The sequence below is a fragment of the Cephus cinctus genome, unplaced genomic scaffold (genome assembly GCF_000341935.2).
Source record: "Cephus cinctus unplaced genomic scaffold, Ccin1 Ccin1_scaffold1123, whole genome shotgun sequence".
Taxonomy (NCBI): Eukaryota; Metazoa; Arthropoda; class Insecta; order Hymenoptera; family Cephidae; genus Cephus; species Cephus cinctus.
In genome coordinates, this window is record NW_014333628.1 from 161,322 (window position 1) to 188,254 (window position 26,933).

Genomic DNA, 26,933 nt, shown 5'->3' on the forward strand with positions numbered 1-26,933 from the left:
CCTCCCACCCCACCTAACACAATAACGCATCCAGGAAGGCAAGGAAGATGGATAAAAAAAGACATGGAGAAACGAGTCAACAGTGTTGGGGAAACAATGTGCATACGCGAAGCGAAGCCTGAGCCGCGCAGCGTCACCCCATGCGAATCCAGAGCCCAGCGCTATCTCTCTCGTTCTGTCTAAAGCCGTCTCTCAACACATTTCAACCCCCTTGCACGCTTTCTTTATCATCGGGTGCGCCTCTCGCCACGAAGCGCCGAGACGTCGTTCGATGAATACCTTTGCAGTTTTCGCCGTTCTTGCCGTTCACGTCGTTCTCCTCACTGTTCTCGCTGTCATCATCGGCGACTCGACGCGCAACGTTGCTGCATCGATGCAGTCAAAGTGAGCCAGATTCTTCAGTCCAGACTTTCACACATTCGTCAGTCTCCAGTATTTTCACTCTTCTGCAACGATGACGATGCTGATGAGGATGAGCAGTGACGACAGCGGAGGCAGGGAGGTAAATAAAAGAAATACCTTCAAATGGATTTTCACTGGACTTAGGACGTCCAAGTGATTGCCACGATATTCATAGTGTAGAAAAGAAGATGAATTTGATAATTCGATCTCAAGATGAAAAAGCTGCATGCCATTGTAGGTGGAAAGGATGTTTTATGAAAAGTTTCCAGGGTAGTTAATGCTGCGCAACTGGATTCTCCCCGCTCCGTCGGATGCTGGATCTGGCGTTTATCATCGTTAGAGACATAAGGAACCACTCTTCGACAGACTGTACACAGTCCTTTTACGGGATTGGGTAGTAGGAACGAATCGGAACGGATGGTCTCGAACACAATGCTACCCCGCCGTCACCTCCCTACCTCAAGATCAGAGTTGGAAAATAAGAGATTACGAGCTTCGGAAGAGAATAAGATCAGTCCTCTTGATTTGTCGCGTGCCCAATTAGTCCTGCGGTCGTCCGATTTCACTTGCAAGTTGCCGCGGCCACCGAGTTACGGGGCGGTTCGACTAGCGCTCGGTTCGTGTTCTTCGTCTACTTCTACCCTTTCTATCTTCCTAGGAACTCTTGTCACAGGATAATGTGTAAATTCCACGTAACTCAAGATTTACGTTATTAAAAATTCAATATGGCCGTTTACACTTTCCAGTCACCTTGATGTAATAAGATTGACTAAAATAAAACTGGCCGTTCGTAGGATTATTCAAGACTACTGTGGTTGGATTAAAGTTGGTTCTGCTACAAAACTTTAAAGGGAGAGACTAACTCGAGCTGCTAAGTGAATCATCAACAACTTCAATATGAAATGCTTCATTTCAATCTTAGGATAAAGTAAATTGTCTCGATTTTTCAAGGTGGCCAGTGGCCTGTGCATTTCTTCAGTGTCCCCCGGCGTCCCTGCTCTTCCCTTTACGGATTTTTACGGATGGAAAATGAAGGGGAGAGAGAGAGAGAGAGAGAGAGAGAGAGAGAGAGAGAGAGCTCAGATAGTCTCGCAGCCCGTTGTGTCCCTTGAAAAGCGCAAGTGCTCTTCTTAGTAACGACTGCGTAAACGAAGCTGCAGGAAGAGCATCTACGACTGCAAGCTCATTTTCCAAATCGTTCCTGATAAACTCGGGACAAATTAGTTTATTTTTGGTAGTTGCTTAGATTCGTCTCCTGTGGTAGTTGTGAGCAGCCACAGCACTGACGACAGTAATGCCACTACGAGAGACAGCGCAGAGCCCACCCACTCGCTGTGCTAAAAATATGTCCATTTCTTGAGACGAGTTAACGCACTCACCCCATCTGCTGCTACTTCCCCTCTTACCCCCTCGACCCCTCCCAACCCCTATCCTTCTCTGACTCGTTAGGTTGCGCGGTTTAACCCGTTAAACGGCAAATAACTTGCATGCGAGTCTCGCGAGTAGTAGAGGTTGCGCGCGTACGCACGTCGCGCAACCTCAGCACCGATTCCATTTCTTCCGGTTCTCATGGCTTCACGTCTTCTCTTTGTGACGTTCTTCTGTTGCCTTTTTAAACAAAGTGCCAAAGTCAGCGTCCAAACTTGAATACGGCACGCGGTGAAGCACTCGTCCATTAGGTCGTACCTACCCGCGACTGCAGTAAGCGCGGGAGCAGGAAAAACTTGACAAGAGAAAGGAAGGCGCGTTAATAAGGAAGGTACCCTTCTATACGGGAAAATGCAGGCATCAGACCCGCAGCGCTATTAGGAATAGTTGACTACGCAGTCATCAGGCAGAATCTTTGCCTACTTTACGGTAGCATTTCAATTTTTATTTTTTTAAATTGCATTTCTTCTTTCATTCTTAGATTTATGTTTCGACTGGCAGGAACACGCGAGGGGACATGAGTTCGCATAAGCTCCTATCTCCTTTCAAGACGCAAGGTAGAATTCGCCCATCCATGGAGGACGAATGGTGACCCAATCATTCATGTTTCACGTGTATATCACATACATATATGTATATTGTATCCACATATCGTACAGACCGAATGGACGGAAGAAGCTCAGAATAATACGTTTTTCACCGTCGTAATGCAAATTCCTACGCAATTGTATTGCCAGTGGTATTATCGCCTAAATTAAAAGGAAATATTCTTCATCAGAAGGGTCTCCATTATTGTCTTGATCTAGTTTCTCGAACACCACATAATCAAATAAAGTGTGTGAGATAAGTCCTTGCATGACTCATATCTGTACATACACACGATAGCGTTGACGTAGAGGTCCGGCATCGATCAAAAACCATCCCTTAGAAATTGCACTGTGCGATCGTTACAATCAACCGAGCACAGATGCCACTCGCGAAGTAACCCCCGCATAGCGCGTAAGTGTAGCTGGAAAACTGGCAAATTGGCCAACTACCAAACTGCCAAACTGCCAAACGTGATAATGATGTATAGTATCAGCGCTATCCTTTGAAAAATACGTCTCTCCTGCAGGATATCCAAGCCGTTGGTATTAATAACCTAGTCGTATCAGTGGTTGAGGTCTCGTTGAAAAAATCGCAGGAAATCATAATCAAAAGGCTCGAATGTAGGAACATATGGCAGGCAAATACGTCCCATGGAAAAACAAATAGGCGCGGGGACTCGCGTCCCCTTGACGCCGAGCAAACAAACAGGCGAACTGCATTGAGAGAAGTTAGGTTAGGTAGGATGGCGGCACAATGCTAAAGTTAATGAAAGACGTAACGCCAGTTATGGATGCCGTAACTGAAGGGGGGCAAAGCAGGCGGATTAAGCAAAAGAGGGTCGTCGGAATCACCGTCCCTGCCTTTCGATGGGGTTCTCGCACTTACTTGTCGGTCCATCCGTCTGTGCGCGTGTATCATCAGGACATCTATTATGAGTCAGAGTGTGTACGAACGAGGTAACGATCATAGGATGAACGTGAAAGAAAGAGAGAGAGAACCTGACACGTGTCTGGTGCGGGCGAAGACCACAGAGACAATAATGCGCAAGATTTGGACGCACTTCGCCCTCTGTATAACCTCCAGGATTTCCGTTCCACGTCTAATTTCATTAATTAACGAGATACGCTGGCTCCGAAGTTACGATTTCATTCCGTCTTCCATTCCGGTGTCGCAGGTTCTGCGTCTTATTGTCAGCTGGTACTGCTCTCTTCTCATCTCCATCTTCGTCTTCCTATGATTCTCTCAGTCTTGCTCTCTTCTCTTCTTCTCTTCCTCCCTTCCGGTTTGCTATCGTTATCCCGGCTCTTCCTTTGCGTTTTCTCATTCCGCACTGGTAATCCCGCTGCGTCGGCTCGTTGGCTGCGAATTCTCGTTAACGAAGAGTCACACGCGCCTCGGCGCTCAAACAACGAACAGTTCCACTTAACTGAACTCTGCCTCAACTGACTTCCTGCTCCTTGGACGTGTGGTGCCTTGTCCTCGCCTGGAGGGAACTAGAGGGAACTAGAGGGAACCTAGTGCAGTCTCCATAGTGCCGAAGGGATCGGCATTCATGAATTCACAGTAGGCGATCGCATAGAGTCGGATGAAGGAGGAACTCTAGGTTCGCTGGTACGAAGGATGCCGGAAACGACTGTGAGAATTCCCAGGATCCTGAGATATCAAAGGAGCGAGGCAGTGCGAACGATAGTGTCACTCGTGGGCGTCGTGGGAGGCGCGCGGGCGCCCTCTCAGCATCACAGAGGCCCACTCTGTTCGGTGATCGGTATTGCAGCATGTCGTTTTTCAGGCATGGTGCTCACCAACTAACGTACCCGCTCCCGTCGACGATTTTGCCTAAGATATTAAAAGAGTGCGAAGCGGTCTTGAGCGCGCGCGCGTGCGTTGGCCTTGGATTTGCCTTAGGAGATGCCCTCGTGCGGAGACAGAAGCAAAATAGGAATTGCTCGTATCGATCGGCCGATCAACGCGATTTCGCCAAACTATGCGGCAATTGACGACGAGACGCCGCTTCGCGTGCTGCTAACTTTTGCATCCCGCGGTCCTTAGAGACGCGATATTCTCAGAATTGATATTCGATCTCGGGAATTAAATACATTTCGATAATATACTCTCACGGCCCGTTCTCATAATCTCCTACCCTAGATGGAACTATACAGCACGTCGAACTTAAATAACATCTCTGATAGCTACACGTCGCGTCGCCCCTCACGTCGCCAATCACGACGTTCTCCATTACTTGATAGCATATTATGACCGGACGTCGACGCGCTTACCGATGCACTTGCCAGCGCGCGCTCACCTTAGACGACATTGCATCCCCTGATCCCCTTCAATCAGTTTCACAACTGCGTCTTCTCACTGCGTTATATCCTTAGATCTGTGCGTATTTATTATATGCACGTATTACGTGTGAACGGCGTCCCACTACCTGTCAGATATAATAGTCGCACGACGGCAGAGGAGAAAGTCCGTCAATCGAAATCATAGTCGTGTGCAGGAAAGATCTATAAATTGCTCTGGCTTGAGAATTTCCAGGGGACGAGCCGCTTAAAATGGATACCTCCCGGTATCCGTTGTGTCGAGGGTTCTTAGGTTCACCAGTTCTATCGTATTGTCCATACAGTAGAAGAGCACATTACGCGTCACGTCTAATCCTATTTGATCCCTCCTATTTGATTAGCTAATAACAGAGGCGGAAGTGATATATCTATGTCCGCAGGTTCAGGACTCTCCGACTAATCCTAGGCGAATCCATGCTTTATTGCCATCCCGAGGGATACGAGGGATACAGGAGACGCAGGGGATGAACCGATTGTGCTGACTAGCCGCCCGTTTCTCACTTCGCCATTCCACCCTTTTCTAGAGCCTCGCGATCGTGTCGGTCAGCGAAGGAAGTTAAAAAAGATACTTGAAAATCTGACGCGAAGACGTTCCAACCGTAACGGCAGGACACGCAGGACTCTTGAGACGGAATCCAAAATAGATTTCAGGGCGTCGTGTCTGGGTGAGTAAGACGAGCGCGGCCGATCTTATCGTCGATGTAACCTATATGTCAATGGGAAAGCCCCGATCGAGGCTGAAAAAAGAGTTGGAGAAATAATAAACTGTTTATCTGGAATCCCGTAGGCTAAGCCGATTAACCGACAGAGACTCCCAGGGGGCCGTGAGAAGGAAGGAAAGGACCCTGGAAGGATCGCGCAACGCGAGACAGCTTCACCGATAATAATCTACTACTACTGGTCCTCGAGCTTTCAAAGAACTGGAGCAAAACTTGCTTGGGATGAATTTATGTAAACAAAAACAAAAAAAAAAAAAAAAAAAAAAAAAAAAAAAAAAAAAAAAAAAAAAAAAAAGAAAAAAGTGAAAACGGAAATAAACACAACCAGCGAGACTATTAGATCTGTGGTAGATAGAGACTGTGCGACGCGCGTAGCCCATCCTTTACAATTCGTAATACACATTGACGAATTTTCAATGTAGCCGCTATCGGCTGATTCGTTCAAATCTTCGTTGACGTATTGCTGCTGACGGTTGCGCTAAGAGACAGCTGGGTACTACTGCCCCATCTGCATTTAAATTGGCCGTGTGCGCCAATTTGCCGGTCCGACTGGGCGCTTTGGGTTCTTCCTTCAGGATTAGCCAAGGGACGTTGTTTTAGATCGCTCTGCCCGAGGACTTTCTAGGGGTCTCTCTCGCGCGCAACTATACTGTCCCGACAACCAATAAATTGGCACTCGCTGTGCCGAGTATCTTGAAGAACCAGGTAGCCTTACAAGCAGCCTATCGCGGTTCTGGGCAGGAAGCAAGGGCGTCCACGGCAGTCGAGGCGTCGCGACTACGCGGCGCCCCTGACTCTCGAGTTAAGAGCACCCTGTTGAGACGCCTTGCACCTGCCAGGAGTGTGCTTTCCTCGACGAAGGCCTACTTCCCCTTTTCCTTAGGGTGGCTTCAGTTGGACTGGCATTATAAGTGAGATGTCGAAAACCGGGTTGCTGGGTGCTCCCAGCTCGAGGATCAATAAGACCCAACTTTCTGCAATTCTGCAATTCAGAGTCGTCTTCTGGGAGAGCTCGCCGAACCGTCATGAATAATCGCGCTAATCAAACGAACAAATAAAACTTCACCAGTCTACTCTGTTAGAGCGACAGGACTTATGTCCGATTGACACCAATGGGCCCCGTTTTCTTTGACTTTGTAGACGCCGTTTTAATTGGCTCGAGGTGCCAAAACGTCTTTTGATGAGAATCTTTCGGTGACTTTAGCGAAGAAGGAAAGAAAAATAACAAATAAAAACACATCCACAGCGGCAGTAAGAATATTCCGAAACGTGACGGTTTTATCAAAGTTCCTTTAAGATCCTCGAGAAATACACAAAGTCCATAAAGTATCGGAAAGGCAGATGAAAGTAGGTAGCGCAAATCTCAAGGAGAGTAGACAGAATCCGTCGAATAATGTGATGATGATAATAATAATAATGCGGCAATCCTCGATCTTTCCCAGTCGGAAACTTTAGACTACCGAATACAAATAATCAAAGACAAATTTGAAGAAACCTGAATTTCAAGAAGCCACTCCTCGCAGTTCGCTGCGAAATCTACGTGGATAGCTAGCAAGTCTTCAATATTAAATCACGATATTTTTATGATAGTCCACTTTGATTTCCCTATAGGCCTCAACTCGAGGAGCAACGGGAGCGCACTTCTTGCCTGCCATTTCCTCATATCCGCGTATATTCCAAGGACAATCCTCCGGAAGAACATGAGAAAGATTTAAAAAATTGATGAAACATCCCTCGAGAGTACCATGTGAGCGGCGCACGTAACGCGTGCTACCTAAACCTGAAGGTTGATCTGGCTTTTGGCACGACCTTGCGTTTTCAATGAATCATCAGTTCATCAGGAACCTCAACGAAGACGTAAGACAAAACGAGAGACGAACTCTCGAGAAGCGCCTGAAACATCCCGACGAATTTCCGGCATCACGGTCTCGCATGTCAGGTCAAATCCATCCTCGACATCTTCCGGGTAGCTCTTTGCCAGATATTGCTACCCAAGATGGAAATCGACGAGCGAGCTCAATGAAATATTTATGACTACACTCCCGGTTATGATGGTTCACTCATTTGTTCGCAATTACAACATGACATGCCAGCACCCTGTCAATAGGTGCATTGATATATGCATGAAGATGCATCCGACGTTTTACGCAAATTCCAGCCGACAGGGAGATTCCTCTTGGAAGCATCGATATATCCATGACTCGTGTCTAGGTACAAATTATTCATCTGATGTTGGAAAACCATTTGATGCAGCTGATTTTAATGACGATTGGCATTCGCAAAGCGTCCACTTTGTAGTCGATTGAAAAAAAATGGAGTCCTTCGTTGGCTTCTAGCGCACCTGAGGATTAACCTGTGGGTTATAGACTTATAGGAATTACTCGGAGACGTGATCGACTAACGTCATCTGCCCCAAAGAGAATTAGAGTAAATGCATCGCAGAGGAGAGAAAAGGCACGTTGAAAAGAGTTCGAAGACAGAGTTCGAAGAAAATGTACGTGTGGACGAGGTTAATACTTTTCAGGCTTCCCACCCGTTAGTCCAAGTATTTACGTTAGCTGTACCGCCGGTGCCATATGGCTGTGGGGTCTATAGCACCCCCTCGGCTCCCATAGGAACACGCAGAAACGGCTCTCGAGCGCCCGCAGTCCTGTGAATGCGCGGATTATCCATTGTTAACAGGGGGCGCAGTATCTCAGCTCTCCATCCTTCTGTCTCCGCAGTATAAGCAGGGCGCAGGCTAACCTTGCTAATCAGATGCAACTCGCCCAATTAGCTAAACACTGCTCGTCGCGTTAAAATTACGAGGCAAGCTAGCCAGAAGGTTCTCCTCCGTCTTTTATAATCACTTCAATATGGCCGTCAGTCCATAGGATCATTATTGAATAATCGTCGAACGGGAGCCTCGCTGCATTGCCAAGCAGCCGGGTAACAGGCTGAGGTCAGTCGTTGGCTACAGATTAAAAGAGGCTTTCTTCGAGTGGGGTAGCCGCTCGATAAAGCATTTAAGGTTCCATGCGGCCTTACAGGCATCAATGGAACTTGAACGAAAGAAGAATGAGCGGGCTCGTGCCAACAGCTGGCATTCGCAAACACCTCGCAGGGGGCTTTTTCGAATCCTTTGTCAGAATAGGGCTGTTCTAGGCTGTTCTAGGCCATTGGGCCTGTTAACCACAGGCTAATGGACGCCTTGCCTCGCTTACCGATCACTTGGTCTGTATTCCCGCACGTTGCTCTGCCTGTCGATTGATACGAAATTACACATGCGTGTGACATACACACAGGCATTGCCTGCAGAAAAGAACGAGATCCTATTATATATACATTATACACTATAGTTAGAACGAACTTATGCACATGTATTCATTGTGACGTGATTTTTCAATTCACTGTCACAAGACGACTCCAACTATCGTTTCGAATAATGTTCACGATTCCTGGTTCCCATCGAGTCACCACCTTGTTCAAAAGCTACACTTCGGGTAGATTCGCACGGTTATACGCCAATGATTTCCGAGAGATTTGTTTTCTTATATTTTAAGGTCGAGGTGTTCGAATCTGCCGTCGAATCTGAGTCCCGACGATACGAGTTGCCCGGGTCGAATAAATTATTGTAATTCAAACAGTCATTTCGGTCCTGTGTACGTCGCTTCTTGGTAGCGCCTCTTGGACACTTGCTTTCCTAGGAGGAACGGCTGATCCGCTGAAAATCGAGAAGATAGAGGAGAAGTGCGTAGCTTCGTCCACGCGGGTTGGAGAGGCTGGGGGAGAGAGAGAGAGAGAGAGAGAGAGAGAGAGAGAGAGAGAGAGCGCAGGCAGCCCATTAAAACGGCGTCAGCGTCGGCGTCGTTGTCGATATGGTCGGCAGTTTTATTAAAGGCGCTTTTGACAGTCCTCTGGTCGTGTTTCTAGTAAAAGTCGTGGATGTTGTGCAGCAGCCATGAGTAGACAGAAGTATAGAATGGTCGGCATTCGAAGAATCGCCGAGCCAAAATCAACAAGTCTCCCTCCGGGTTTCAGGGTTTCAGGGATTCATGGATTCAGGGTTTCAGGGTTTCACGATGGCGTTACGTACTGGCCGCTGTACACACCCAATAGAGAGAGACACGTTCAGAGACATGTCGGATGTGCGGCCAGAATTAGACGGCGTCGGACAACTTCGCAATTTATTCGCTGGCGTAGTTTCGCAAAGTAATACCTACTGCCATTAACAGTCAAATGAGCGAGCAGCGCCTACGCCACTTAGGATTATTCATCCGTATACTGAAGTTAGCTGGTTATCGCCAACTAAGCAACTAGTTAGACAGTCAGACGATCAGTCAGGTATAATACTTGAGGATGACCTAGACAGGACGGCTGCTGAGCCCAGTAACAAGGAGTCAATATTTAAACGGCCATTTGCCCGGATGATCCGCCATGGCAAAATAAAAAGTCTACGTGCAGTTTGAACAGCATGGCCAGTTTTCAAGCTTTGTCCTCCTCGCCAACGACTTTACAACCTCTCGTCCTGACCCTCACGATCTCGGAGGACAAACTGGCTGGCCTTCAGACGCTGCCATACTTGACTTGTTTCATCCTGCCGCCAATATATTCCCGGAACCGTCATTCTACGGGCGCACCCTGATCTGTCCAAATAATTTACTTTTCTAGGAGACGTGTAAGCGCAATGAAACTGTGTAGAATGCGTGCTCAGTCAGGTGCCACTCGATAGTTGTGTCGACCCCCCCTCGCTCGCTTCTCCTCTCTCTCTCTCTCTCTCTCTCTCTCTCTCTCTCTCTCTCTCTCTCTCTCTCTCTCTCTCCCTCACCACTCTATCTCTGCGCCCAGCACACGTCGCGTACTGCCACGTGCGCCAGCCAACCCTATAGCACATATACTTACAATTAGATAAAGCCTCTTGCGTGCAGCGTCGCACCTAATCATCTACATAATCATCTCTTCTGGATTACCGGGCTGTCAGTTACAGTTTCAATTCCCGTGCTAGCCGGTGACCCACCACAAGTCGATCTGAAAATCTTGCGAAGGGCTGCAATATCAAAATCAAAGGGTCCTCATAATAAGCCAGCAAGAGACCACCTGGTTATAGGCGAAAGACTCGTTCGATTTCCAAAGCGCGTTCACGTTACTTGTATGTAGATGGTTAGTGACGTCACAGGCGGCCTTATAAAATCCGGGAATTTCGCGAATGACAGCGTCGACGTTCACGACGTCGTCTACTTAAAGCTCTGAACGGAATCGCCTGACGATCGCCTGATGATGATTGCCTGATAGTGTTTTAAAACGAGTGGGCATTTTACTGACTTTCGGGCGAAATGGATAGCATCGTAATCCTTGAGGACGGGATAACCAATTTTACGGAAGAACGGGTTTGCTGGCTTGCCGTATCTCTCTCTCTCTCTCTCTCTCTCTCTCTCTCTCTCTCTCTCTCTCTTCTCCTCGACCTAATCTAGGAGCATATATCTAGAGCGAGGACTGAGAGCCTGAAGACGAGATAAAAGAGAATGAAAGGTTAAAAAAGACGGATAAGTGCGGAGCAGCATCTATGGGAAGAAAAGGAAAGGAAAGAAAAGAGGAGAGAAAAGCGTCATAGACGCGCGCGGCTAAACAACTAAAAGAAAAAAGTGAAGCTGGCTCTTCCTACGTGACGCCCGGGCGTAGATGTTGTCGACGTTGTCGAGCTCTTCGTGTCGGCCCTAATGACTTGATGCCCGGTTCGTTATTAGTGCCGCCGACGTAGTTCCCATTTTATGGAAAACGATCCTTAAGCCCGCCGCGAAGTAACCGCTATTAAAAACTACAAGTGTGCTCGCAAGTACCAAGTGGTACCGTGAAAACGCTTTTATTTTGAGCATTAATAGGATCCAAAAGAATAATTCAATTATTATAAACCTGACCTAACCAATGATTGAACTCGACGCAGTACCCTTCGAAGAAAGAGCAATGGAAAATCGCATAACGAATAAGAAAAAGAATGGAGGCCGAGGTCTTTCGCGGTAATCTCTCTAAGCGTACGTATAAGAATGCTTTAAAAGGTTTCCCTCAGATAACGAGAGTCGAGGACACAAGGCTCTTCCGGACACGTCCTCCTCCAGCACTCGTGCTCTTCCGTCGAGCCCTTTCCGTGCGCTGCGCAAGGAATGCCGCTTTTGATCTCGGTTGGTCCAGCTCGGGGAGGAGATCGAGCGATGTCTGCAACGAGTCACCTAGAGGAAGACTCTGGGATCCCTTCTTTCCTAGACGGTCGTACATGTTAACCTGTTACACCGTTGACCGACGGGGTAAAAATGGATTCAACATTTTACAAGATATGGTGTCACGCGAGCCTCGCTGTGTCGCGGACTTTACCTATTCAATTACCAATTCAATACATTCATTCATCCGGACAGTTGCCTTCCGAGCTCCACGCGAGTTTTTGGATTCTTGCAGAATGTACGACTGTCAAAATTTGGAAGCGTCAATCTACGCAGAATTAAACGATATTGCGAAAAACACTGGTTAATTTGCCCATAGCCTCCTGTCAGTAGGAACGAAAGGACAAACCGTTCGCAATATTTCATGATGAAATTTCGGAGAAAATCTGCTTATCGCGCCGAGCAATAAATAGTAACTATCTAGATAGTGGTGTAGTAGTAAGTCTTCCGTTATTGAATGGCGGCGTGGAACATTGGAAATTGGAAATTCTATCCGCGGCATTATTAGAGAACAAATATTGGCATTACGTCCGAGCTTCGTCGGAGAATCGTTCAACTAGCAACCCCCACCAATCCTGAGCGCTCAGAACGTCCACAGAGAGCCTGCCTGCAGTCTACATATGCATATAGTATATGTATATATATATATATATAAATATATATATGTAGCGTTACGAGAATCGGATATGACTGCAGGATTCAACCTTCCTAAATATTGATTATTCTCAAGAGAAGAATTGAGTATAAGTGTTCTAAAGTGTTAAATTATAAGACACTGCACAGGATACTCGAATTTTTATTAAGTAAGGAATCAGAGGAGCTTGCCGAAGGAACCGATGACACCGATGACGCACAGACGAGTTTCGAAAATCGGCCATGTGCCGAGACCAGCAGCGACTGGTGTCGATTGGCTTCGATCGGCTTTGTTATCGCGGCTTTTATATCGGCACCCTAATCGACCAGAAATATTAAACGTGTAGAGTGTATTCGGGCGTTTTAGTCGACACATCCTCTTCGTCAAGACTTGCACCGCCAGCCAAGGTGGAAAGCTATCGATTCTTTAAGAAAGCCAAGTATATATACATAGATACTGTATACGGTATGTACGGTGTATAGCTTACGGCACTGCGAGTCAGTGCAGTGGCAGCGGCAATTCAAAATTACGTTAACGTGCATTATATCATTATACATATGTATATAAGCGGCGACAGTGGTCGTACTTAGGGCCATAGAGCTGGCATGAATGGCAGAAACGCGCAATCTTGTTTCCAGCTGAAACAAACGCATGACGAGCCGGTCGGGAGTGCGGCAGGACCGTAGGAGGAGAAAGGCGAGGAGAAAGGCGAGGCGAAAAGCAGAGCGGAAAAACTTTAATGGATCCGTTTTTAAGAACCCTGTCCTTTTCTCGTGGCCCTCGAGAAGCTTTCGACATCGGCGCACGCGAAAGTAAAAACTCTGCTCGGATCTCGTTTGCGCTCGTGCGGCCTGAGAAGAGCATAACAAGGGAGTAGCAGTGAGCGAAGCGCACGTGGGACAGATAATCCTGGCATTTAACCAGAGATTCCCAACCGCGTGTAGTGAGAACTGCTTATAGGAAGCAGCGCTGGTTCGGTGGCTGAGGCTGAGAGCCGCCAGCAGTGGACGCACCAGCAGGGCAAACAGGGAAAACTTGAGGAAACTCTCAGAGTGACTTATAGCCAATTTAACAAATAACCGGCTATCAAGCAGGGGCCCTTGCCTTCTTCCGAAACGAATTCGCTTGGGCACGTAGACCGCACGTCATCGATTTAATCCCAACGTGCCGACACGCCTCAACAACTTTCCAATAAATGTCGCTGAGAGAATTGTTTACATGCGTACTGCGGAGGGGCTGATCGCGGGTCTAGAAGTTGTATTGCTATTTTTGTACTTTCTTGCGGTTGCCGACTTCTTGCATGCTTATCTAGGCTTAAAGATAGCCAACGTAGACATTGGTTATACTCACTGAGCCCACGATGAGAATCACTGAGCTTTCCGGATTGCTGCAGAGCGATACAAGCGTGATAAGGCTGTGATAAGCCACTTGAGACAGGACGAGAGGCCGCGCGCTCGGGCCGATACCTCCACCGATTTCCTTTGACTTTACACATCTCTATAGCTGCAGTGGCTCTTCTTTCAGTGCGAATCGAATAGTGGAACAATAAAGGAAATCATAGGCTAATTTACGATAATAGCACCGGAAAGGAATTTCTGCTTATGACCCAGAATTATAATAAATCTTTCTGCCTCGAAGAGATCATCCTTGTATTCCGGATCGCGCGCTGAACGACGCAGGCGCCTGTGCTGTCGATGCGACGAACAGGAGTTTGCATTCGCAGGTTGGCAGCAGTGAGAGGACATGAGCGAACTGCCGGCACTTCATGCCTCGTCGCTATTCTTATACGGTTCCGCTATGTTTACCGGAAGTAATGCGCAGCAAGTGAAGAACGTGGAATGAGAATCTCAAGAAAGAAGTCCGCCCTGAGGAATGACGGAGAGAAAGGAGAAGATCGAACACGCAGACGGACTAATATGCCAAGCGACAGTCGTTAAGCATAGCGCGCAGCACTTTTCTGAATAAGCTACTAACATGGCGCCAGCATGTACTTCTTCCTTATTTCCCGTCAAAAGTTTTTCCATCAAATCTGCAGTCTGCATCGGAGGAATAGGTAACCCATACCAAGAAGGCCAAGTAACTAGATTCACTTTGGAAAGTAGTTCCATCTATAACGTCCCGTTCGATTTACGGTCCTATCGCACCGGTAACCGGTAACCGGTAACCGATAACCCCTGTAGAACAGATTTCTTGTAAGAAATGATAATAAGTGGTACCGTGAAAAAAAAGCAAAGCCATCCCTTCGTATGCGCAACCAGCCACGTTCGAAATCAGTTGGGAAAAGCATCCAGACGTTAGAGCTGCGACGAGAGATAAGTTGCAATGTTACATTTGTGCGCCCTGACTACTGGGTGCAATGGCTACTGTTCATCCGACACACACACACACACACACACACCTAGCCGTATACTCTATCTTTGTGCAGCATCTTGCACTGGATGAGTGGTCTGCAGCAGGCGCATGTACGTCGTCCCAATTAGAATGTTAGTAAGGCGCCTCGAAGACGTTTCCGAGCATCGAGACCGAGAGCTCGCGGTTTTACTAATTAATTGCATAATTACTGAGCGCACCATGAAAAACCTGGAAGAAATTAACTCTTACCTTCATGAAGGCTATAGTGCTCGTCTCTAAACGGCAAGCGTCACGGGGATGCTCCAGTCGCTTTCGACAGGTCTACAGGAAGAACTTTGGGGCCTTAGAATTACTTACTATACTAATTGCAATAATTACGCGAACTCATCTCTCGAGTCGGGCCACGAGGGGAGGAGAAATTATAGCGAACAAGAGAAGAAGAGTAAGAGTGGAAGAGAAGATAAGTAGAGAGAAGTGAGAAAGGAGGATTTGAAGTATGTTAATTGGGTAGGACGTGAGTCGTTACGTGGCTGCAAAGTAAAGAGAGCATATACCTATTGCCTATACCGCCACCTATACGTGAAGCTCGCAGTGGGAGCTCTCCTGATTGTGAGAGGAGCCTGCACGATTATGCTGATGTGGTCCGCCGCAGCTGTGCAGGGCGAGCAAAGTACCGATGGGTTACGATTAGCTGAATGCGTTCGGTCCGCGTGTGATACGTGTACCATATACCCCCCATACACGCCATCAGCATGCAACTGAATTCGCTCGAAGACAGGATGTTTAGATTGAGCGAGACGTCTTTTATTCCATTTCCTCAGCGACTCTCACTCGAGTGAGAGGCACACAACTCTCGACGTAGTTCTACACGCGCTATATTATATTTTCTTAACTCGACACCGATAGCGAAAAAATCAAAGAACTAACCTACGTTACCTTCGGCCGTCCACCCTTCGCTTATCCGCTTATTCCGCTCATCGCGGAATTGACGAGCTGGTATCAACTGGGAGTTGGGGTGGAACAGGCCCCACTCCACCAAAACGAGAGCTCTGACGGAACCTATCAGAAGAGACGATAACTTAACGGATCCTGTCGATTTTTGGGGTCGCGTAAAATCAACAAACGCAACTGGATGCACGAACGGGAGCGCACGGTTACGGAAATGCACGGCCGCTCATGCTGCTAGGCTGAGTTAGAGGGTCGGAGTAAGCATCAGGCAAATAGTGCGCGATACAGGGAGCAACGGATCGAGAACGTAACGAAACGAATCTGAACTGTCAAATCGAAATCCCTTCACCAATTAATAAATTGGGAGTACTCACCGGAGCTGGTGCAGCTAATCCGAGAAGGTCGAGAACCGTATCCAGAGGACACTCGGGTGGGCACTGCACTAGGTCACAACACTGCACCTCCGGAACACGCACGGGAAACCCATAGAATTTCCGGGATATCGCGAGAGAACTACGCGAGCGAGAACTTTCTATACCGTAGCGAAACACAGCTATAAAAACTAACAACAGATAGGACGGGAGCGCGAGACAGCTCGTGACACCTCGGTCGGTGCCCCGAGACAGACTGCCTTGACAATAGACAAATTCGAGAACCAATCATTCTGATTGGTCGAAATCCTTATAGCCGATAACTCTTCCATCTCCCTCGAGTCGTCCCTTTAAACTAAATTGAGAGCGTTCCTTAGCGAATCGCTACGTAACACTTTTGGAGATCCTCCACGGCCGCTTCCCCAGGGCATCGGGCGACAGCTGGACATCGCATCCTTAACTCGGGCAGGAGGTTCCTCCCCTGCCCTTAACCCTATCAAAACCTGATCTCTGCTCGCTCTACAGCCCCCTTTGCCCATCTCCAGCGGAGCGCTGGTATCTCATCCGGGCTTCTGCAGGCCCGTGGAGACGTCTCCGTCGGGTACTCTCCTCAGCCGGGGAATTCGGTACGTCGCGACTATCTCACCGCGGCAGATTCGAGAACTCGATCTTCGAAAATAAAAAACGTTTTTCCTATATTTAATTTCTCGACAATGAGAGTTTTCGCGAATATTCGAGCACCTCGACCCCAACTAAATAATATGAAATCTTTCGAGAGCATTAACGTAACTATACGAATCAATCCGAAAGCGTAGCTTCTGAGCATGGTGGCAACCCGAAGGGAACCAGGAATCGAGAAGATTATCTGTATCGGTAGCCGGAGTCGCCTTGTAACCGTGAATCGAAAAATCACGTCAAAAATAGAATTTGCAAAATTTGCCACGGAAGTTGCCTATACATATGTACATGTGTATAATCTGCATGACTGTCTATACTATAGTACATACAAGGCATATATGTATATCCAGTAGTTATAGTAGGTACATAACTACAATAACTAAGGTACGGGGAGCAGTACATGAGTTCTTGCACACTATTGTACACATAAACGCGTGCTGTATTGTATGACGGAAGATCCATTGTCTCTCCGCACACAACACGCGCACGCCGGCAAGCACTAAAATGACTGGCAGGACAGCCCAGGTACGTAGATTCTGGAAAAGAGAGAAGGGAAGGGAAGGGGGCCCCGTGGTACCTATCCCGTTGACGGACACCAGATGAAAGTGAACTGAGATCGCGGGAATGCAGGGATACATTATTATGACATTTACGCTTACACGGGCACTGCCACGCATAAGGGAATCCTGCGCGTGACAATAAAAGAACGAGTTGGTGGTTATTTCTTAGCGATTCTTTCTATAATCCGCCGAAACATCATAAAAATCTACTCGTTAAATTTTTATATTGCTAAAAGCATATTACAATCGTACTGAGTTTACGCCCACAGGTTGCACAACGTCCTCGAGGATTTCCACGTAATACGGTCGCTAAATGTTTCAGGTTCTACAAGAGTGAATGCCCTCTTGCAGTTTCTGCACCCACGCTCACGCGGATGATTCCCTTCGACGGTTCGATTTTACAGTGCAATACTATATGTATACCTACGTACGCGCATTAGTGTAGGATGCCGGATGCCGGATGCCGGATGCCGGATGCCGAAGAGCACCGAAGAGCACCGAAGGGCGAAAGCTGCACTGAATGTCTTGATGGAACGACACGTTACGTCCGCCGCCTGCCGAGACCATGAAAATGCATGAAAAGAGGGGGTGTAGGCCATAACCAGATGCACAGAGCGTAGGATGCACCGTGTAGGATCAACTGCGGGATGCATCGTAGGGATCGACGCCAGAGGGATTAGAGTTCATCAGTTAATTGAACCAAAGGGAAATCGGAGAGCGCGGAGAGGCCTCCTCGTGGTCGACAGGAGTTTCCACTTTTCAAGAATATAGGTATAAGTCAATATACCTACATACTATGTCTACGATAAAAGGTACACACGTACGCGGAATGGCACAGCTCGGCGAACCGCACTGAAAATTCTTCGAGATAACGAGAGGAATTCCCCTGGGCTGGTAGACTCGGTCAGGTAGACTAATTAACGAGACGCAGCTAATTCTTATCGCGCTTTTTCGCGACAACGGCTTGCGCTCTAGGCGACCTGCAGCGGAACCTGCGTGCCCAGGATAAGTATCGAACGTCGTGGTCCGGAGGCTCAGGAGGCTCAGGAGGCTCTCATGAAGTTCGAGAGGTTCGAGAGGCGAGATCATTATTTGTGGGTATGTCAGAACGGAAAAAGAGGCGTTGGGGATCGATCCACGGAGTCGAATCAATGAGATCAAGAAGATGCGTATTGCGTGCTCGCGTGTTAACGTCTTTGCGTGTCCGTTAGATAACTGCGCTTCAACGATCGTTGGAAATTGATGTAACGTCGATGCGCCAGGCGCGATTCAATTATTAATGGCAGCAATGCCGGCCGACAACTTGTGTATCCTGCAGTGAGTCTGTGCATGTGACTTTGTCTGTCTATCTATAGTCGAGAAAAGAAACCCATTAATGGGAATAGTGCCTGCAGGGGTCAGAGTGCGGCACAACGCATAATTACTCTTCGCAATCAGGTAATGGAACCTTCTGGGTTGATCCAAAGCGCAGTCGACGCAACCGACAGACAATTTGCGTAAATTCTCGCAGCTGCCGAATCCATTCGATACACCGTATTCGAGAACACGTACATAGAAACAAATGAAGCGAGAGAGCGAGTTGCTAGAGGAAGGTAAAGTTAAAAATAATCAGACTGAGAGAGAGAGAGAGAGAGAGAGAGAGAGAGAGAGAGAGAGAGAGAGAGAGAGAGAGAGATTCCGCACGCTAATAACGATAATGCCATCGCGTCTAATGCGTCAAGTCGATGGCTGGTCGTAAACTGAACCGCTGAAATCCATTCTTATAGACAATTGGTCCAATCGGAGATGCATGAGTGAACAAACCTAATAGAATTTTCTATTTAAACTCACTAGGTTATGGATCCAATTGACTATGTATACCATGTTTCTGTTTGAATGGCATATATCTCGCGTTTGACGGTTGCTTCATTCTAGTGATTCGCAATGCACTCACGTTGAAGCTTACTCTACGTTCAATCCCGAGTGAAAGAGAAAAAACAGCCAGGTAGTCGGTCATTGGCAACCAAACGCAAGGAAGATGAATGAAGAAATGCAGAAAGCATCTACTGTAGTGGGGAGAACTCTATTTGCATCAGCTGAACACATCATACAGAAACTACGGAACCTAACATTCGCTGCTGCATGAATGGACCGATGGATGGATAGACGATCGGCTAGCTGCCTGTCTATTTTATTGATTTTGCAAATTGTCCGTGCAAATGATATCGCCCCATGACGTGTGATAGCCCGTTCGTTCAAGGAAATGCCAACTTCTCAATACTATGTGAAAGTGTTGCCCGAGTTCTTCAAAATTTTCTCATAATTTTCGTAACTGTGGTAAACTTTGCTAAATCATGGTTTATCATTTCGACGTTCAGAGAGCACAGAGAATAAAGACATTATTAACAACCAGAGAGAATCTGTACTTTTGAATCCATTGACTTATACCGATCTATCACCCGAGTATTCTTTATGTGCATCGCTAAGTCATTACGACAAATGCGATAAATTTCTTCTTTTTCATATACGTAAGGACCAAACTCGCAGACTATTCCGCGTGCAATAACTTGTGCTGCAGCTTGTTCAAGAATATGCGGCCAAAATTGAAATTTCTTTTCAATTGGCCATATGTTTTTCGACTATTAATATCACACGAGCCACAATCAATCTCTTCCGACTCGAAAGTTGTTGGCTTGCAGGTCATATGTGATATGGCTGACCTGTTAAAATCTCATATTTTGCAAACTCCGCTGGAAAATAGGAGTCCTTCTGGAATTTTAAAGAAAGCGGAAGTGCTATCGTGAGTGCGTAACCCTAAGTAAGGGCTGCGGTTGACGAGGGTCCGAATCGTTCGAGGACAGGAGGACAAATCCGGTCCAGACCTTCGCTTCGATTAGCTTGCGTAACAAGTCGACCTCGATCGCCCTCGATCGCCCTCGAATGCATCCCCTCCCTCGGTATTCCCGTCCGCCCTAGCCTGCTACCCTACCCTACCCTACTTTACTCCATTTTCCATTGAAAAGATTTCCAGCCACGTGACCAATTTTACGATTGAATGCCGACTCGTGCCTCTTTCCATGTGTCCCCGGGGCGAGCCAAATAGAAAGGTAAAAAGTGTTTTGTTAGCCCAATGGGAGAGAGCATGCGTTGTTTAATTAATGGCTCGCACGTACCAGGATGTACGTTTGAGACTCCTCGTAAAGATTACGAGAATTATGGTGCAAGTATTATATATGCACGCGTTTACTACAAGTGCAAAGAAGTGAATTACGAAATTATTACGGGGAAAAAGATGGACGACGGTGATATCGAATAGGAAAGCGCCGTAGTAACCGCTATAATTGTCCCGTTGCCAAGTTACTTGAGATCCAAGAGGCATAGTAGCTGTGCTCCTCGGATGACGCCAAGAACACTGGAGAAAGTCTCGGTGCTCGACGGAAGAGCCAGGAGTCCGCGCGACGCGGATCACCTATGGTCAGGATGGAGTTCCGAGGCCATCGCCGCGCGGCCACGATTATTCGCTTCTTCTTGTTCAAGGAGGAACAAAAATACCTTAAAAGAGAAACTATGAAAGAAGAAGAGGAAGCGAGAATTTACACAAGCTGCACAAATGCAAGAGAGATTGTTGGAGAGGCGGCGGCTTGATTTTCAAGGGACATCAGGTCCGGAAACTTAAGGCCAGAGTACAATGCGTCATGGGCAAATCCGCGCTCGTACCTTTTTATTTTGGGCGTTAGCTATTGCGGCACCTTCACCCTTCACGTAAAAGTTGGTCCAGCGGTGCAGCGAGGCGACCGCATCTCTGAGGTCATAGATCAAGTGGATATACGTATATGGATATAATATACATATGGATATAATATCAGGGAGATTGGAAAGGAATTTCTTTTAAGAGATAGAGTGAGAGCGACAGTGTGTGTGTGAGAGAGAGAGAGAGAGAGAGATAGGGGGGGGATACATTTTTCAACATTTCTGTAAATGTACATAAGGCAACTGTAGATACATGTGGAAGAGTTACAGATTATGTTATAGCTGCACTAAATTGAAGCGCCGTAGCGGCCACTGTCGAAGAGAGACAAAAAATGACGTAGTGCGCGATACACGTGCAACTAGCGGATTGAGCTTCGTCAAAATATGGGACGTCGACGCGTATCGCCGCCACATCATGTAAAGACCTACATAACACGCTCTTCAGAGCAACGCACCGCCTTATTCACAATTATTATGAAAGCTTATATAATATTATGATATGTCACAGAAGACCATGAGCTCTCGCACCTCTTCGTTTCGGTGGTTATAATTATGAAACGTTAATTACGTAATAAATATCACTACTATGTGCCCGCCACTCTACAGGGGTTACACTCCAGTAGAAGGCTCCAGAAAGAACCGCGCACTCATCAGCTGGCAGATGGCACGATTCGTACTCCAGCCCGACAGGATAGGCAATGCAGGTCTATTACATGCCGTATCATACACATGTACATCATTTCAATATATCCTATAAAAAAATTGAGATCCGACTACGGAAAATGGATCTCCACAATAATGTTGTTTTTATTAATTGAGCGGTCAACTCTGCTTCTATGGGAAGTGGCCCCGCGAGTTGCCGTGTTGCCGTGCGCCAGGGAATCGAGCAGTACGCGCTATTGCCGAGTTGCCGAGACGCTAAACAACTAATCATGATCTGGCCAGCAAATGACCGCCATTCAAATGAAATATTGGTAAATTCTGGAATTCTGAAGTTGCAGATTGCTGCCCTCCGATCGAGCGAGCGACACGACAATCGTGTCAACGAGAATCAGGAACTTGCCAGTTGTGAGCAATAGGCCGGGAACGTCAAGATACTCGGCTGACGTTCGACTGGAGCCAACGTGACTCACGTGCCTCATTCGCGATATCCGACGACGACGTCGTTCATCATGAATCGATGACGACGACGGCGATATACTGTATAACGATTATGAGAGTGACGCCGGTGTCGGTTGGATGGCAGCTGGTCTGCTCCTTAATTAGCGGCCCACTCGAGATTAACTGCGAATCAATGACACGCAAAGTAGTGCGACTGTGCGAGTTCGACGACCCTCGGCTCGCGAACTCCGCCACTGCGAATCGCGAATTTACAAATCCGAATGCGAATCGCGTGGGGCTAAATCGATGGGTGATCGGAAGAAGAGAGGACGAGGTTTTGAAAAAAAGAAAGAAAGAAGTGAGAGAGAGAGAGAGAGAGAGAGAGAGAGAGAGAGAGAGAGAGAGAGAGAGAGAGAGAGAGAGAAGGTCTTGAAGGAGGAGAAGGTTTAACGAAGGGAAGAAAGGTTGAAGAGCGAGATTCGATATGGATTCAAGGCCCTCGAGGCAATTATCCTAGCTATAATCGCGAGAGCGCTTCGATGTTCGTGACAGATTCACCAGATTCCAGGACTACGAGTGCCATTCGTTGGTACAGTGTGCATATTCGTTGGTACGCGATACACAAATCCAGCGTCCACTTGCTTGGCCGCTCTTTAATCCGAAACGTGACTTTTCATTCTTGGTTAAATTATGCCGGCACCATGCTTCACATTGGATAACCAAAGAGCCGGCCATTAAAGAGCAGTTCATATTCAGCCATACTGCGTAATTCCGAAAAGGCTGGATTTATACCACGAGGGACACATAAATTCAATGATTTGGCTTTCCGCTTGGCAATGTCAACGGAATTGCTTTTCAGGAGCGACTACCACTCCTGCCAATTAAATTAAATAATGCAAATAATGCTTCGCTAACAGAAATAATTAACCAGCTCGTAAACGAGGCCCAGCCGATACGCATGTAACTGAATAACCAGCGTTATATCGTATGTTATGATGCAACCTTCTATTCCCAGCGTGCGGCAAGGCTGTCTAGGAAACGGTTTCTTCAGAAAATCAATCGAGAAGACTCAACTAGCAAATCACATGTTTATTTAAAATTAGTTGTATTTTCGATAGTCGTTCGTGCAAGTCAACAATATGGCAAGCGTTAAGGAGGATCGGAGTACAAGTATAAGTAAAAGGATACGAGAGATGGTCGGAGGAGGAAAATCGAAACGGGAGAACCGGAACTTTATTTCTCTCGGAAGTTCTGCGCTCGCTTTTTCTCTCTCGTAGTTCTTATGAGTGCAGGCGCCCGTGATCTCGGCTGCACTGGCCTTGCATAATTTAGCAGGCTACTAATTATTTATAAACGATGAGTCCCTCGGTGGAGTCTGGCTAATATTGTTTTACAGTTAATGAATGGGGTTTTACAGTTTACCGTGCGGCCTACCGAACGGAAGCGGTCACGAGCTGACGAGGTTGAGCCGATGAGGATCGATTAAACGCGCGAATCGCTGAACGCCCATATGGGCCTTATGGCACAAACCGTTTTAAAGCGATGCTTGTTTAACTGTTCGTTGGCAGTTGATGTTCCCTTATTCTTAGTATAAAATGCGAAAGACGCCCGGCCGACGTATGATTTTGCTTGCGCTCCATACTGCAATGTAAATTCCATTCTATGTCCATTCTATGGCAGTCACTTTTTATACACTTACAACTATGTTCTTTTTATTATACGTTGGAATATACGGGAATAACACAACAGACTCGTAAGTGTGTAAAAAGTGACTACCACAGAAAGGATAGGGAATAACACAGTTGGATTTGCACTGTGTACGTATCGATATACATATGTATACTCTGACGCACCGATTGCCTACTCCACGTGGAACAGGAAGACTGATCGTGACATAGCGAGAGCTCCTGAAAGATCAGACATATCAGATACATGTGCTGAGCGCTAATTGACGTAGGATACGATGTGACAACGCGTTACGTATATGTATAGTAACGTTGATATGTAGGTCGTGACGGTATTCACTCCGTTGGGACAATACAGAGACGTGTAAGAGTCAGGACGAAAATCGACATGAGAACGTCCTGGCCCGGGAACCGATACCGGCATACCGATTCTGTCTCGGTGTTTCCTGCTCGTCCTTCAGTTTCTCTTGGGCAAATCGATTAATCTAATATTAATCTAATATTGTACAAACGAGCCTCGAATCAGCTGGCGGCCGGATCCTCTGGAAAAAATGTGTAGTTGCGATTACTAGAGCAGTGATACTCGCTAGAATTTCTAGTTTTCCAAATACTAACCATTGCTCCAGTAATCCCAACTGTACATTTTTCTCCGTGCAACGCATCGTACTTGAAACAAGTAGATTATGATAAGCCCGTCATGTAGACGCGCATCCTATTTGTTACATGTTACGACGACGCTAAACGCAATAGTTATCAAAAGGACTGGATCATTTTGAAGATGCGCTGTGCTCATATCACGTGCAATGGAGACTAAGGTAAGACCCATAGAGGAATATAAGGGGGGGTAGTCTACCATCTGAACAGAAAACTTACCGATTCTCGAAGCTCGAATCCCACCTTCCCTAAGAGGTAGGTGGAAGAAAATCAGTCAGTGTAGCACCGGGATTTTATTGAGTGACGCATCCTCGGCACAGGAGTGCTTTCACGACTCGCTGTGACGCGTAAGACACGACGATCCGATTGCTGATGCCAGTTAACGGTAATCGTTAACGACAATACTGACGACGCAGTTGCGTCTCTCGATTTTATAAATCGGCTGACGATCGCGAACGCGATCTCACCGAGAACTCTGAGCAGCGATCACGAAAGCGCACTGTATCACACGAGCTGCATCCGCCGCACAGATGGAACAAAGGAGAAGCTGCGGTGGCGCAGGACCGGCAACCGATTGATCTCGGATCGTGGCATCGCGTGTGCGCGTCTTCGCGATCTCGTTGCGTCGCCTTCGACTTTCGTTCCCAAGAACGAAGGAGGAAAAGAAACGAGGGGACGATCTGTGCTGAGAAATGGACAGCAGTGTTGTCTCACGCGGTTCCATCTTCTAACGTGCGGACGGACTTGCGGTGAGTCCTGCGTGCCGAAAGGATACTTCCCAAGATAACGCAGAATCCTTGCGGGGAATTTGCATTATTAACGAGATCGATCGGCCCGATGTCTTAACGCTGAATTCGGAGAAGAGAGTATTCCTATGATAATGTGTCTAATATGTTTTTGCTCTTTTTTCCTTTCGCTAAAACGTCATCACACCTGGAGTATAGAGATTATGGAGTCGCGTGCAGGCTCGATACACTCGCGGACACAAATGAAGCGTCGAGGAAGTCTAATAGGATTAGACACGGAACGAAGATCGGCAAAGATTACCAAGATTGTCTGGATGAAGAACGTGGTTTCGCGGGGCTCGGTGGAAACGCGAATGCTGGGATGCGCGCGTTCCGGCGGCTGCGCGTGTACTGCCCGCAGACGCTATGCGCCTGGGACTCCCTTTTCCCATCCGCCCCTGACCGTTCTCTCTCTCCTTCTCGCTCACTTCCCAAACGTCTTCTTATTTTAGGATCCGCGTGCGTGCTTGCTTGCCTGTCCGCCAGCCAACCAGCCAACCAGCCAACCCGCTCGCCCGCTCGCCCGCCACAGTGTTCGGATATCTTTTACTCCTACACTGTTCTCCAGCTTCATTTCTCCGGGTTCTCTTTTCACATAAAATAGCAAATATACCCCCCCTCTCTCTCTCTCTCTCTCTCTCTCTCTCTCTCTCTCTCTCTGTCAGACTTTGTACAATTTTGCCTTTGGCAGCCGTGCATACTAGCCATAGTAACGGTGCAGAAGCTGCACGACGCACACGCTGAAAAACCAAAGTCTTCCCTATCAACGGGCTAAAGAATACCGCGTTAATATGTCCACAGATTTAGGATACTGGGTTCACTATTTCAATACAAACGGAACAGAAGAACATGTGCAAAGAGAGAGAGAGAGAGAGAAAGAGAGAGAGAGAGAGAGAGAGAGAGAGAGAGAGAGAGAGAGAGAGAGAGAGAGAGAAATGGTGGAACGACAGAGGACCATGTTTATATGGTATACTGGGATTTAGAATACATAATTTAGCATCTTTTCAAGTTAATTACAGTATGCCGGGATGCTCCAATACGATTTTATTATAGTACGAAATAAAGGTATCGATCTATTATATATCGATTTATCTGTCCCTCTACTTTAGGACGACTCTTCGTTCCTTTTACGAGTACTTTACTCTCTGTGGAACTTTTCGCGCCTAATAATTGGAGCTTTAAAAGTCCCAAGAGCCCAGCTGTGCTAGCCGCAGTATGCCGATTGGACAAGTCGTACTAGTATGTTCTACATGTCAGTATCAGTGAGAACAGAAGAGTAGCACAGGAATGACATCCCGCGTGCCAGACGATTCCCTACAATGACGCGGCAGCTACATAAATTCTCTATTTCTTTGTGGGATATATGTGTCTCAGCAATATTTCCTTATCCTCCAAGATTCTCCATCGCGTCCAGCATCTTACCACTATAATGGGCTATAATAAGTGTTGCGGCTGTCCTTTCAAGAGGTATGCATCCAGGGCTCCAGATGATTCGTCGTCTATCGCATTCACGTTTTCTTTCCCGGAATTCGGAAGTTATGCCGTTATCTGCTGATACAAACGCGGCATTCGGCAGCCCAGGGTTCTGAGTCAGCGATGGAATTTCCAACGGAGTCCAACGACAGTCTAGATATATGGTATGTAGGTATGTAATGTATACATGTAATAACTAATAACCTAATAACACTGATAGAAATAACTAAGAACATTGCGCAATAGATATATACAACACTATGTATTTCACCTCCCAATTCGATTGCATTGCA

The 26,933-nt window shown here is 47.0% G+C and overlaps 1 protein-coding gene across 6 annotated transcripts in view; it reads right to left on the reverse strand.

The window, feature by feature from the left end:
* LOC107272186 overlaps positions 1-25,510 on the reverse strand; it is a 175,320-nt gene extending 149,810 nt beyond the window's left edge. For 3 of the 6 annotated variants that reach the window (XR_001538845.2, XM_015749077.2, XM_015749079.2), the window contains exon 1: positions 24,602-25,510. The gene's annotated coding sequence lies outside the window, so the exon portion shown is untranslated. Of the gene's footprint in view, positions 1-15,978; positions 16,600-24,601 lie in introns of those variants that run through there. The other 3 variants (XM_025089484.1, XM_015749078.2, XM_025089486.1) reach the window with 3 other exon arrangements.
* Between the last annotated feature and the right edge of the window lie 1,423 nt (positions 25,511-26,933).